Raw genomic sequence first — 13,882 nt, 5'->3', positions numbered from 1 at the left:
GAATGAAATTTTAATTTGCCATCATCTTTTAAAATAAATAATACTTGAACTTGTTCCAGTTTGAAATATAGTAACTTCCACTAACCTAAAGGAAGTTACACAAATCCAAAAGTGTATAGGGACCAGGCAAGTAAATAAAACAAGTTGGATGGAGACTGGCTAACTTTAGCCCATGAGGAACAGCTGTGATTCAATTCAGATCAATTACTAAGACATTGCACGACTTCTCAATCTTGGCACTATGACACTTTCGACTAGGTAATTCTTTATTGTGAGAGGCAGTCCTATGCCTAGCAGCATCCCTGGCCTTTCCCCGTTGATGCCAATAGCACATCCCCACCAAGTATTGACAATCAAAACTCTTTCTAGACATTGCCAAATGTCCTCTGTTGAAACACTGCCAAAATCGTCCCCAGTTGAAAAATCACTATTATTTAATATGTTGGAATGAAAGTTCAATATTGTCCAATCCTCATTTTTCAAGAGAAGCTGGAAATCTACACTTTCATATAAAATCTTTTAATTCTTAAACACTAATAACTAATATTCATATAGGTTAAAACAGAATGAGACACTGTTACCAAACATCTGTCAATTTTTTTCAGTACTCAGGACATCAGTTTGATATCTCTGCACATACAAACAGATTAATTATCAACATCTTAGGACAGGAATTGCCTATTACTATCCAATATTAAAACTAAAAAATAAGTGTTTTTTAAAAGCAGAATATAATCACCCAGGCTCAAATAATGTTGATTAATAAGTTAAATCTTTTTATTTGTATAAATAACCACATAACTGAATTATTTTGAGAATATATTTTCCTAGAAAGTTATTCTCCAACAATACAACTCTCTACTGATTCAGGAAATCATGTTAATATTGACTTACTAAGACGAATGTCACTAAGAACACTAACTTCTCATTCTCACAGTCTACGAATTCCTAAAGGTTTTTTAAAATGCTTAAAACTCAGGAAATGTGATTTGATCTTTTTAACAGCATTAGCACACAAAAGTAACATGATTTAAAAATTTGGGTCTGTTAGTCCATGAGATACAACTTATAATTAAATTATATACTATTTTTAAGTTAAATTTGAAATTTTTAAAGATTTTCCTCAAACCCATGTATAAATTTTAAGACTCATGAAGAACATTGTCTCTTTAAAATTTTAAATTTTCTTCAGTCTAATAAGAGATCTAATAACTTCAGAAATTTATCAGTCATAAAAACAGTTACCCTAAAAGTTTAAAATATTTTCAAACTAATTCAAAATTTCCTATTTAATGTAATTAATAAAATACTTTTACTGTGGAAAAAGAATTTTAAGATCTCTCTTCTTCAGAGTAACTTATAACTGCCCAACATCTTCTTGTTCATGTTCAAATAATCAGAAATATCTGAAATTTTAAAATATATGATAAATTCTGCACCAAACAATACTATACTGGGATAAGAGCCTATGTTACAGTTTACAAGGGTAAACATTTAAGCAGTTAATATTTTTATACCATTTACTATCTCTATACTCTGTTCAGTTATATAGTTCTTTAAAACATTTGTTTCACCACATATGATCCAGATATTGTAAAAAACAACACACAATAGAAGTCCACCTCAGATGGTTTTGAAGACTAACTCAGGTATTTACAGTGATTTATATCTAGCTGGGTATAAGAGTGGATTTTATTCTCATCATTATAAATTTATATTTTGTGATTTTTCTTTAATTGCTTTTGTATCTTTTTAAAAACAAAGAGGGAAAAAGGAAGATGTAAGAGGTAAACACTAGTAGTCTCTCCCAAATCATTCATGGAAGAGTGTTTTCTGACCCACAAATAGAAGTTTTCGGTCTGTGAAACAGATATATTTGATAGCAAAAATGAATGCATCATGCTATTATCCATTAATATTATGCACTTATGACTCATATTCCATGCTTACTAAGCAATATTTTGATTTTAAATTTGGCTTCCCACATAGACTTGCCTACAGAGAGAACAAAAACTTCATTCATCCATTCTACAAATGTTTATTAAGTACTAATGCAGCATTCTAGATACTGTTGTAGGTGCTGGGGACGCAATAGAAAAAAAAAAAAAAAGACAAAAATTCCTATCTCCACAGAACTTATGTTTTAATAAGGAAAAAAAGAAAATAACATATAATCAGTGTCAGGAAGCACTAAGAGCTATAAAAGAAAATGAAGCAAGGTAAGAGTGTAAAAGTATGATAGAGTGAAAGAGATTAGAGGTTTTGACAGTAGTAGACAGGGAAAGTAACCCAGATGAAGTAGCATTTGAGAAGAGACCCGAATAATAGGGGAGAAGCAGCAATGGGAATAGTTGGGGAAGGGTGTTCCAGGCTGAGAGAACAGCAAGTTCAAAGACTCTGAGGCAGGGTATAAACAAAACAGGTCAATGTGGCTGGAATGAGGAAGTAAGGAGTAAGGGAAAAAGTGGTAAGAGATGGAATGGCAAGGAGTCAGATTCATTTAGAGTTTTGTATGTTAAAGTAAGGACTTTAGCTTTGCCTAGGGAGGTAGTGGTGAGGATAATGAGTGTTTTTCTTTTTGTTTTTTAATTGATAAAATTTTAGAGCAATTTTAGCTTTACATAAAAATTACACCAAAAGTACAGAGAGTTTCCATATACTCCCTTTCCCCCAGTTTCCCTTATTATCAACATCTTGCATTAGCATGGTACACTCAACTGATGAAACAACATTGAAACAAAATTAACTAAAGTCTATCACTTAGAGTAGTATTCACTGTTTGTGTTGTTCAGTTCTATGGGCTTTGTTAAGTGCATAATGACATGTATCCATCATTTACGGTATCATATAGAATAGTTTCATTGCCCTAAAAATCCTTTGTGCTTCACCTATTGGTTTATCCTTCCCTTCCTTTCTCAGAGCTTCTGCAACCACCAATCTTTAGTTTCTGTCATGTAGTGGGAAATCACATAGGATATGGCAGATTAGCTTTCATTTAGCCACATACATTTAAGCCTCCTTCATGTCTTTCTGTGGTTGACAGTTCATTTATTTATTTTTTATCACTGAACAATACTCCATTGTATATATATTATCACAGTTTGTTCATCATTCAATTACTGAAAGTCGTCCTGGTTGCTTCCAATTTTTGTCAATTATAAATAAAGTTGCTAAAAACCGTTTGTGTGCAGGTTTTTATGTGGACATAGTTTTCTAATTCATTTGGGTAAACACCTAGGAGCATGATTATTGGATCATGTGATAATACTATGTTTAACTGTGTAAGAAGCTGCCAACTAACTTCTAAAGTGGCTGTACCATTTTGCATTCTTACCAACAATGAATTAGAGTTCTTACCAGCATTTGGCATTGTCAAAGTTTTGCATTTTAGCCATACTTATAGGTATGTAGTGGCAGCGGTTGTATTTTGAAAGTCCAGTTTACAGGATATAAAGTAGCTGTATGGAAAAAGAGGGGAGGAGGGACAGGGAAGGAGTGGAGAGAGGAGAGAAATCTGAGGTCTTAAATATCAAACTAAGGATCTGGACCATTTTGACCAGGCAATAAAGAACAACTTAAAAGTATTTGAGCAAATCATAATAATAAGAATGCTGTTCTAAAATGTCTGTTTTCTCATAGATATGAATGGATGGACTGGAGAAGGCAGAATTAAGAATAATGGCAGACTTGTCAGAAACTAGACAAGTCAGAAGAAAATGTAGAGATACCTTTAAAATACTGGGGAGAAAAAAGGGAAAAGGAAAACTAGAATTCTATCCCATGAAAAACGGCTGCCAAAAATGAAGGAAAATAAAGGTTTTTCAGCCCAAAAAAAGCTGAGAGAATTCATTATGAGCAAACCTATAATATGGTATGTATTAAAGGAAGTTCTTTGGGCAAAGGGAAAATGATTTGAGACACAAATTCAGATCTACATAAATGAAAAGTAACAAGTGGTAAATAAAAACATTTTTTCTCATTTTTAATTTCTTTAAAAGACAATTGAAAAGGATGATGGAATATAAAAAAGCACACAAACCAACCCAAAAGAGTTCACAGTATCCAAATCTGGAACAATCTGAGCAAGAAAACGTATAAAAATAATATTGGTTTATAACCCATAGAATGGGAAAAACTGAGTCCAGACTAATATAAAAAAGCAAATAAACAAATAAATGGAGAGAAGGGATGGCTCTTTCTTATAGAATTCTAATTAATAAATTCAAAAAGGAATGGAATGAGGGAAATAAAAAAATCACCATCAAGATACAGTAATAACTGTTACACAGGGAAGAACCACCAATGACCCTAAAATGACAGGGCAAAATATTAAGGAAAAATGTGATATCTGCATAGTCTGAAACCAGTACCTCCCCCAAGATAATTACTAATAAAAAAAATATATTAAAGTGGAGAAGCAGCAGAAATTACAGTAACCAAGTGGTCAAAGTCAAAATCACCAGTGATGAGACTTATCAATATTATAATTCACTGAGAAGGGCAACACAATCACCACTTTGGTATTCATGGCAAAAACACATGAACTCAAAGCAGTCATGAAAAACATATGAAAGAAATCCAAAATGAGTGGCATGCTACAAAATATCTGAGTAGTACTCTTCAAAATTATTAATGTCATAAAGGAAAAGCAAAGCCTTTCGGTCTTTCAGACTGTTACAGATAGGGGGAAACTAAGGACACATGACCATTAAATGTAACATGGATTCTGGAAAAGAAAATGGACATTAGTGGAAAAATTGGTGAAGCTGAATAAAATTTATCGTTAATAGTATTGTACCAATGTTAATTTCTTGGTTCTGATCATTATACAATGGTTATGTAGGATGTTAATATGAAGGAAAGCTGGGTTAAGGGCACATGGGAACACTCTGCACTGGTTTCAAAACTTTTCCGTAAGTCTAAAATTTGTTCAAAATAAAAAAATAAATAATTGTAAAGAGATTTAAAAAAGACAAGTTTAAAGCAAAATAATAGGAATGTGTTATTATGGGATTTATAATACATAAAGAAGTAAAATGAATGACAATAATGGCACAAAGAATGAAGAAGGAAAATAGATGTGCTCTGTTACGAAGTTCTTAGGCTGTATGTGAAGTAGTATAATATTATATGAATGTAAAATATGTCAAGTTATGATACATATTGTAAATATGAGAGGAAACACTAGGAAAAATGACAAAGATGTCTAATAAGCCAACAGTTGAGATAAATTGAATTTATAAAAAAAAATCTAAAAGAAGGTATGAAAGGAGGGAAAAAAGAAATAAGTAACTGTGAGGCATGATAAAAACACAAGACCTAACTATATGTTGTCTACAAGGAAGCATTCTAAATATAAAGACACAGAGGTAAAACCAAAAGGATGAAAAAAAGATATATTAATACAATGTTAGCATTATATAACATTTTTGATTGTATAACATTATCAACCAACTTGACTTTGCTGATATTTATACAATGCTCAAAAAAATGAAAGAATAGTCTTTTCAACAGCAGTTAGAACATTTATTTATCAAGACAGGCTATATTTTATAAATGAAAAGCAAAAAACATCTAAAACATCTGTCAAATACTTGGAAATTAAACAACTCCCTTCTTAAAAATCCATGGGTCAGAGAAGAAATAAGAGATATTTAGAAAATATTTTGAACAATTTATGAAAACACGACATAAAAAAATTGGTGTGCTGCTGCTAACAGAGTACTTTCAGGGAAATTTATAGCTACAAATACTTATATAATGAAAAGAATAAAGGCTTAAAATCAATCCAAACTACCAACATAAGAAAATATACAAAGAAGAGCATATTAAACCAAAAGTAATAATTCAAGAACAAAGAAAACAATAAAAATAGAAAACATAAAAATAGAAAAAAGCAGTAAAACCAAAGGCAGATTATTTTTTTAAAGATCAGTAAAACTGATACACCTCTAACCAGACTGATCAAGCAAAGAGAGAAGATCCAAATTACCAATATTAGGAATGAAAGAGGGACATCACTATGTATTTTAAAAACATTAAAAGCATAACAAGGCAAGGCGCAGTGGCTCACACCTGTAATCCCAGTTGCTTTGGGAGGCTGAGATGGAGGGAGGAAGAAGGATTGCCTCAGGTTAGCAGTCAGAGACCTGCCTGGGCAATGTAAGGAGATCCCATCTCTATAAAAAATAAAAAAATTAGCCAGGCATGGTGGCATATGCCCACAGTTCTAGCTACTCAGGAAACTGAGGCAGGATGCTCGCTGGAGCCCAGGAGTTTGAGGCTGCAGTGATCTATGACCACACCACTGCGCTCGAGCGAGCCTGGGTAACAGAGTGAGACCCTGTCTCCAAAAATAAAAATAAAAAATATTAAAAAATTTTTAAAAATTAAGTGAAAGCACAAGAAAAAATATTGTGAATTTAAGTCAATAAAGCCAACAAATTATGCAAAACAGATTCAAACTATAAAAATTCAATTGAGAATAGAAAACCTGCATAACTATGTATCTATTAAATAAATTGAATTAGTAATTTAAAACTTGCCCACAAAGAAAACCCTAGTCCCAGATTACATAATAAATAAATTCTACTACACATTTAAGGAAGGAAATAATATTAATTCTATACAAACTCTTCTAGAATATAAAAGAGGAAGGAACACTTCCCAACTCATTCCATGATATGAAGCCAGCACTACCCTGATACCAAACCATTATCAAAAGAAAAAAGAAAATTACAGATCAATATCCAGGATGAATATGGCTGCACAAACTCTTAACAAATTTTAGTAAATACAGCAATATATAAAGAGGCTCTATTAAAATGTACCTAGTAGGCACTCAAAGATTGATAAATGAGTAATTTAGGTTTGTTTAATAGGCTGTGAATTTCCCTATACTATTATATGACTCACATTCAGGATGTTTATATCTTAAAAATAACTCTTATCCTTGAACTTACGGGGATTTTTTCAAATATTCAGAATTTAGTTCTATAAAAATCACATCAGATCTTACTAAAATACATTTGTAAAACCATATAATTAAAAAGGGCTGGGAATATTTGTCAAACAAATTTGAACAGATTCAGAGAGGTTAGAATTTATGCCATTACATTATTTAAATTTGTCTTAAAGGTTTAATTTTCCCTTTCATTGCAAAGATGACTTCAGGGGCTCTTCTAAGCCAATACTTCTGCAACTAAGGGACATGGACAAGTGACTATATTCCTTTGATTTGGTAACATGCTGTCTTTAAGGTACAATCCTCTTCTCCCTCTTCCCCATACCTCAATCACATGAGAAGTCAATTGTTCCCTTGTATCCCATCGCGTCTTTCTAAAATGGTTCAAGTGTTGGTTTTCTGTGTTCTCTTATTGCTTCTTTTAGCAAGAATGATAAGTTCTCTAGGTTTTTGTTGTTTAGCTAAAGACATGCCAGTTGGATAATAAGCTAACAGTTCATTTGTAACTTGCTGATTCTCAGTCAAAAGGAGTTATTTTTAAACAACTATGAATTCCCTTTACTGATTTCTCTTTTCTGCTAAAGTTAAGTTACTCAGTATTTGTACAAAATACTCAAATGAGATTATAAGTACTAAAATATAATATACAATACTAAAATACTATAACTGTATCAGTTATAATTATTACATAATTATATCATAAAATGTATGCATTATATAGTAATATTAAAATCTAAAATACTAAAATAATGAAAATAGGTCATAGTATTGAGCTAATTAAATTCACCTCAAGAAAGCCTACCATTTAATGTCTAAAAAATTCATACAAAAATTACATAAAAGGAAGGAGTTAAACTAAATCTGTAAAGTCATTCAGCTTTTAAATAAAGTTGCTGATTCTGTTTATCATGTTTTTATAAACAAATATTAATTATATATACATTTATATAATATTAGTTATATATTCATCACTTGACTTATGATAAAATATAACACTGCAGTATTACAGAATAGTAGGAAATTGATCTTGTCTTTAAGAAATGTTACTGAGTCAAATGGGTATAAAAAAAACCCTGCTGATTCTTAAATTCAACCAAAGAGGCAAAAGAGTCTACAATGAAAATTATAAAACACTGTTGGAAGACATTGAAGAGAACACACAAAAATAAGAAAACACACAAAAATAGAAAAACATCTCATGTTCATGGGTTGAAAGAATATTATTAAAATGACCGTACTACCCAAAGTGATCCACATACATATTCAATGCAATCTCCATCAAAATATCAAAGACTTTCTTCACACACACATACACACAAAAAGAAAAACCCTAACATTTGTGTGGAACCACAGAAGATCCTGAATAGGCAAAGCAATCCTGAGCAAAAAGGACAAAGCTGGAGGCATCACATCACCTGACTTCAGAAAATGCAACAAAGCTATAGTCATCAAAACAGCTATGATGACACCACTGCACTTTAGCCTGGGCAACAGAGTGAGGTCCTGTCAAAAAAAAAAAGGAAATAATCTGAATAGACATTTTTCAAAAGAAGTTTTATAAATGGCCAAGTATATGAAAAAGTGCTTAACATCACTAACCATCAGGAAAATGCAAATCAAAACCACAATGAGATAATATCTCACCACAATTAGAATGGCTACTATCAAAAAGACAAAAAATAAACCAGGCATGGTACCTCACAACTGTAATCTCCGTGCTTTCAGAGGCAAAGATGGGAGGATTGTGTGAGACCAGGGGTTTGGGACCAGACTGGGTAATATAAGGAGACCTCCTCTCTAAAAAAAAAATAAAATAAAAATAAAAAACAATAGCTGGGTGTGGTGGTGCACACATATAGTTCCAGCTACTCAGGAGGCTGAGACAGGCGGATAGCTTGAGCTTAGGAGTTTGAAGTTACAATGAGCCATAATCATCATCCACTGCACTCCTCCAGCCTAAGCAACAGAACAAGACCCTGTCTCTGGGGAAGAAGAAAAAAAAAAAGACAAAAAATAACACTAGGCCGGGCGTGGTGGCTCACGCCTGTAATCCTAGCACTCTGGGAGGCCGAGGCGGGTGGATCGCTCGAGGTCAGGAGTTCGAGACCAGCCTGAGCAAGAGCGAGACCCCTGTCTCTACTAAAAATAGACAGAAATTAGCTGGACAACTAAAACTATATATATAAAAAAAATTAGCTGGGCATGGTGGCGCATGCCTGTAGTCCCAGCTACTCGGGAGGCTGAGGCGGTAGGATCGCTTAAGCCCAGGGGTTTGAGGTTGCTGTGAGCTAGGCTGACACCACGGCACTCACTCTAGCCCGGACAACAAAGTGAGACTGTCTCAAAATAAATAAATAAATAAATAAATAAATAAAAATAAAAATAAAAATAAAATAACACTAACAAGTGCTGGTGAGAATGCAGAGAAAGGGGAACTCTTATACACTGCTGGTGGGAATGTAAATTAATACAGCCACTATGGAAAACAGTATAGCAGTTAGGTTCCTCAAAAAACTAAAAAACAAACAAAAATAAATAAATAAAATACCCCTGCCCACCATATGACCCAGCAATCCCACTACTGCATATCTATCCAAAGGAAAGGAAATCATTATATCGAAGAGATATCTGCACTCCCATGTTTATTACACTATTCCCAATAGCCAAGATATGGAATCAACCTAAGAGTCCAACAACAGATGAATGGAGACTGAAAATGTGGTGTATATACATATATAATGAATGCTATTCAGTAATAAAAAAAGACAAAATTCTGTCATTCATGGCAACATGAACGAGCCTGGAGAAAATTATGTTAAGTGAAATAAGCCAGGCACAGAAAGATAAATAGCACATATTCTCACTTATATGTGGAAACTTAAAAAGTTGATCCCACAAAAGTATAGAGTAGAATACTGATTACTAGAGGCTAAGAAGCAGGGGAGACAGGGAGAGGTTGGTTAATATACACAAAATTATAGCTAGATGGGAGATAGAAGTTCTAGTGTTCTATAGCATTGTCGGGTGACTATAGTTGACAATAATTCATTATATATTTTCAAATAGCCAGGAAAGAAGATTTTGAATGTTCCCAACACAAAGAAATGATAAATGTTTGGGGTGATGGATAAGCTAATTACCCTGATTTGATCATTACACATTGTATACATGTATGGAAATATCATACTGTACCCCACAAATGTGTCCAATTATTATTTATTACATATCTGAATGCTGTGAGCGTTGTTTTTGAAATGGGGAAAAATGATCTGGGTTCTCAAAAAGCATATACTTTAACACATTAGATCATTCTCCTAAGTAAAAGCATTATTTTGATTAGACCCACATAAAATTATACACTATATAAATATGTAGCATTTCATTGAACAGACAACGTAGGAAGAATAGATTTTTTAAAATAGTCTAACTTAGCTGTTTTTAAGAAAGAATAATAAATAAAGGGAAAACTTTAAAAAAAGAAAAGGAATCCTACAGACATAATTCAATGAGGGAAAAGAAATCATAGGAATATTAGCAAGAGACAAAGATGGAGTTTATCTCCAGTGTTAAATAGCAACCACCTCCTTCCCAGAAAAATAAAATCCTTTAGAACTTCATTGTCCAGAGTCTCCTGAACTAAACAGATTCATTATTCAAACTGTCTACCTGATGGCCCCCACTCTAATCCACCCAGGAAAAAATAATTCACAGAAGCATATCTGTAGCAAAAAACTCAAAAAAACCAATCAGTGAGGAAAGGGGGGAAAAAGTGGTTATTTCCTATTTTCCCTCCAAAAAGATGATTTCTTGACTGTCTTGGTGCAGACTGAAGAGTTTGTTTCAAGATTAGAAATGGGGAAAGGAGGAATGGCAGGAACAATGGAACACTGATCTATAAAAGAAAACAATGACCGAGGTTTCAATCTGTCTACGTAACACAAAAGATAAGACATTTATTTTATTTGTCCAAGCCTTATCATACAAAAGAATAAAAGTAAATGAACATTACAAAATGAAGAGTTTTCTTGGATAGTTTCTGATATATTATCTCTGCCTATGAACTATCTGTTCAGTCTCTTTTTACTGTTTTCTACCACTCTTTACCCATGTGACCATATGTCACTGGTAACAAATCACATTACATTAATAAAGATGCCATTAATGCTTAAGTGGATAAATGTTCTAATTTTAATATATTTCTCTATTAAGGCACAGCACAGAACAACCTTGTGTAATGGCTAAATTCCAATTATATTATTTAAACTAAATAGTAGGTTATATTTCAAAAACTTCTAATTTTCTACATTCCTCAAATATACTGCTGAATACAAACTGGATCGTATGATTGAAAGTGATGTACTCATTCAAACAATAAATGATAATAAGTTACTCGTTATTCTGTGAATTATTTTTCCTGGGTGGATTAGAGTGGGGGCCATCAGGTAGACAATTTGAATAATGAATCTGTTTAGTTCAGGAATCTATACCTAGATTATAGATATATAATCTAATATATATCTATAAATAATGTACCTCTAATATGCATAAATGGAAGTTCAACAAAATTATAATCAGCATATATTTTGAATTGAAAATTCCCTTGTTATGAGTTTCAGCAGTAAAGTCAAATTACAATAAAGGTGTTTAACACTTTAAGAAATATCAAATTTCCATTTTACTAGATCATTGTGTGTGGGTCTTATTTTATAAACATTCTCAAAGGTGCTCAGAATTTGTTTTAAATTAAAAACCAATAAACTAAGATTTACATCACAGAAAATAACTATTGCTATCTTTCCTTTATAATAAAAGACAGATTTTAAGAATTAAAAACAGGGAATTGTAAATTTTAAAAAACACAATGAGATACCAACTCATACCCATAGAATTGCTATAATTAAAAAAGACATAATAACAAGAATGTTGAGATGTAGAGAAATTGGAATTCTCGGCTAGGCATAGTGGCTCACTCCTGTAATCCCAGCACTTTGGGAGTCCAAAACAGGAGGACTGCTTGAGGCCAGGAGTTGCAGACCAGCCTTGGTTAACACAGCAAGACCCTGTCTCTACAAAACATAATTAGCTAGGCATGGTGGCACACACCTGTAGTCCTAGTACTTGGGAGGCTGATGAAGGAGGATCACTTGAGGCCAGGAGTTCAGGGCTATAGTGAGCTATGATCATACCCACTGCATTCTAGCTTGGGCAACAGAACAACCTTCAAACACTGACGGTAGGAATGTAAAATGTTGCAGCCACTTTGGGAAACAGGCTAGTAGTTCCTCAAAAGGTTAAACATAGAGTTACTATATGACTCAACAACTCGACTACTAGGTATATATCCAAGAGAAATGAAAACAAATGTCCACAGGAAAACTTACAAATGTTTATAGTAAATGTATTCACAACAGTCAAAAGCAGAAACAACTCAAATGTCCAACAACTAATGAAAAGATAAATAAAATGTGGTATATTTATATAATGGAATATTCAGCAATAAAAAGGAACGAAGTACTGATACATACTACAACCTTGATGAACCTTGAAAATACTGCGCTAATTCAAAGAAACCAGTCACAAAAGACTATATATTACCTAATTCCATTTATATGAAATGTCCAGAATATGCAAATCTATGGAGACAGAAAGTAAATTAATGTTTACCGAGGGCTGAGTTAGGAGAAAGTAAGAGTAACTACTGAAGGATATAAAGTTTCTTTTTGGGGTGATGAAGATGTTCCAAAATTATTTGTGATGGTTATACAACTTCGTGAATATATTAAAAACCACTCAATTGCACACTTTAAACATGGGAATTATATATTATGTGAATGGTATTTCAATTAAGCTGTTAACACCCCCTACTCTGCGTAGGGAAGCAGTATATTCAGTTTCTTCTCACATGCTCCATTTACTAAAAGAAGTCACACAGAGATGCATCTTTTAAGAAGTGTACATGCATTTGTGTTTTAGAACCAAATACTGTCAGGCCTTATAAGCTTCTAAGAGAAGAAAGGCATTCTCACAGCAAGCGGGTTAGGTGAGAATATAAAGATGTTTCATGTGAAAACACTTCCATTTACTGAAAGAAAGCAGCTAGATGTTCATTTGTTTACAGGTTTGCTTAACTCTGGTAGGGAAGCAGAGTGCAATCTAGTGCAACGGTTTTCAACTGCAGCTGCACATAATACAACACAGCGTGCTCCTTAAAAGTACAGATCCCCTGGACCTGATAGAGACCACTAAATCAGAATCTATAAAGTGGTATGCCACTTTCCTAGACCAGTGTGGGCAGCCAAACAACTGAAACCAAGGTTCAAATTCTGACTCTGCCAACTTCCTAGATGCATGACCTTCAGTAAATTACCTAATCTCCCTATATTTTCAGCTCCTTCTTCAGTGCAATGTGGAAAATACCTATTTCATCAGGTTACTATAAGGATTTAATGAGATACTATGTTTAAAGTAGACACATACAGAACAGAGCATGGCATATAATATATTGTGCTCGAATAACAGCTATCCTTAAGATTGTGCTATTTTTTGGAATGATACAGAGAAGATTAACATGGCCCCTGCGCAAGGATGACCCACAAATTTGTCAAGTGTTCCACATTAAAAAAAAAAAAAAAAAAAGATTGTGCTATTTATTACTGGACCTTTATTTTCTTGTTTCCTACAAAGAAAGAAATAATGCAGACTTCTTCATGTTTGCCCCAAATTCATGCATCGAAGTTAAATCTTATAAATCATAATTCCCTACAAAAAACCTAAATTATATTTCTTAAAAGCAGTTTACTTTCTAGCTGATGCCCTGCTTGGAATAAAATAAACATTTATGATGTCACCATTTTCAGAAATTACATGGACACAAACTTTAGTAATGTCACTAATCGTGGGAGGGAGCTAACAAATTCG

General features: G+C 33.0%; 1 protein-coding gene and 1 pseudogene across 2 annotated transcripts in view; one reads left to right on the top strand and one right to left on the bottom strand.

Moving 5' to 3' along the window:
- Window positions 1-13,882, bottom strand: part of SHOC2 (SHOC2 leucine rich repeat scaffold protein) — a 67,987-nt gene that overhangs the window by 28,249 nt on the left and 25,856 nt on the right. The gene's annotated exons all lie outside the window — the stretch shown is intronic.
- On the top strand, window positions 13,484-13,584 carry LOC138376723 (U6 spliceosomal RNA; annotated as a pseudogene).

The sequence above is a fragment of the Eulemur rufifrons genome, chromosome 28, assembly GCF_041146395.1.
Source record: "Eulemur rufifrons isolate Redbay chromosome 28, OSU_ERuf_1, whole genome shotgun sequence".
In the NCBI taxonomy this organism is placed as follows: Eukaryota; Metazoa; Chordata; class Mammalia; order Primates; family Lemuridae; genus Eulemur; species Eulemur rufifrons.
Note: the sequence above shows the minus strand (reverse complement) of the source record. Positions and strands in the feature narration are given on the sequence as shown.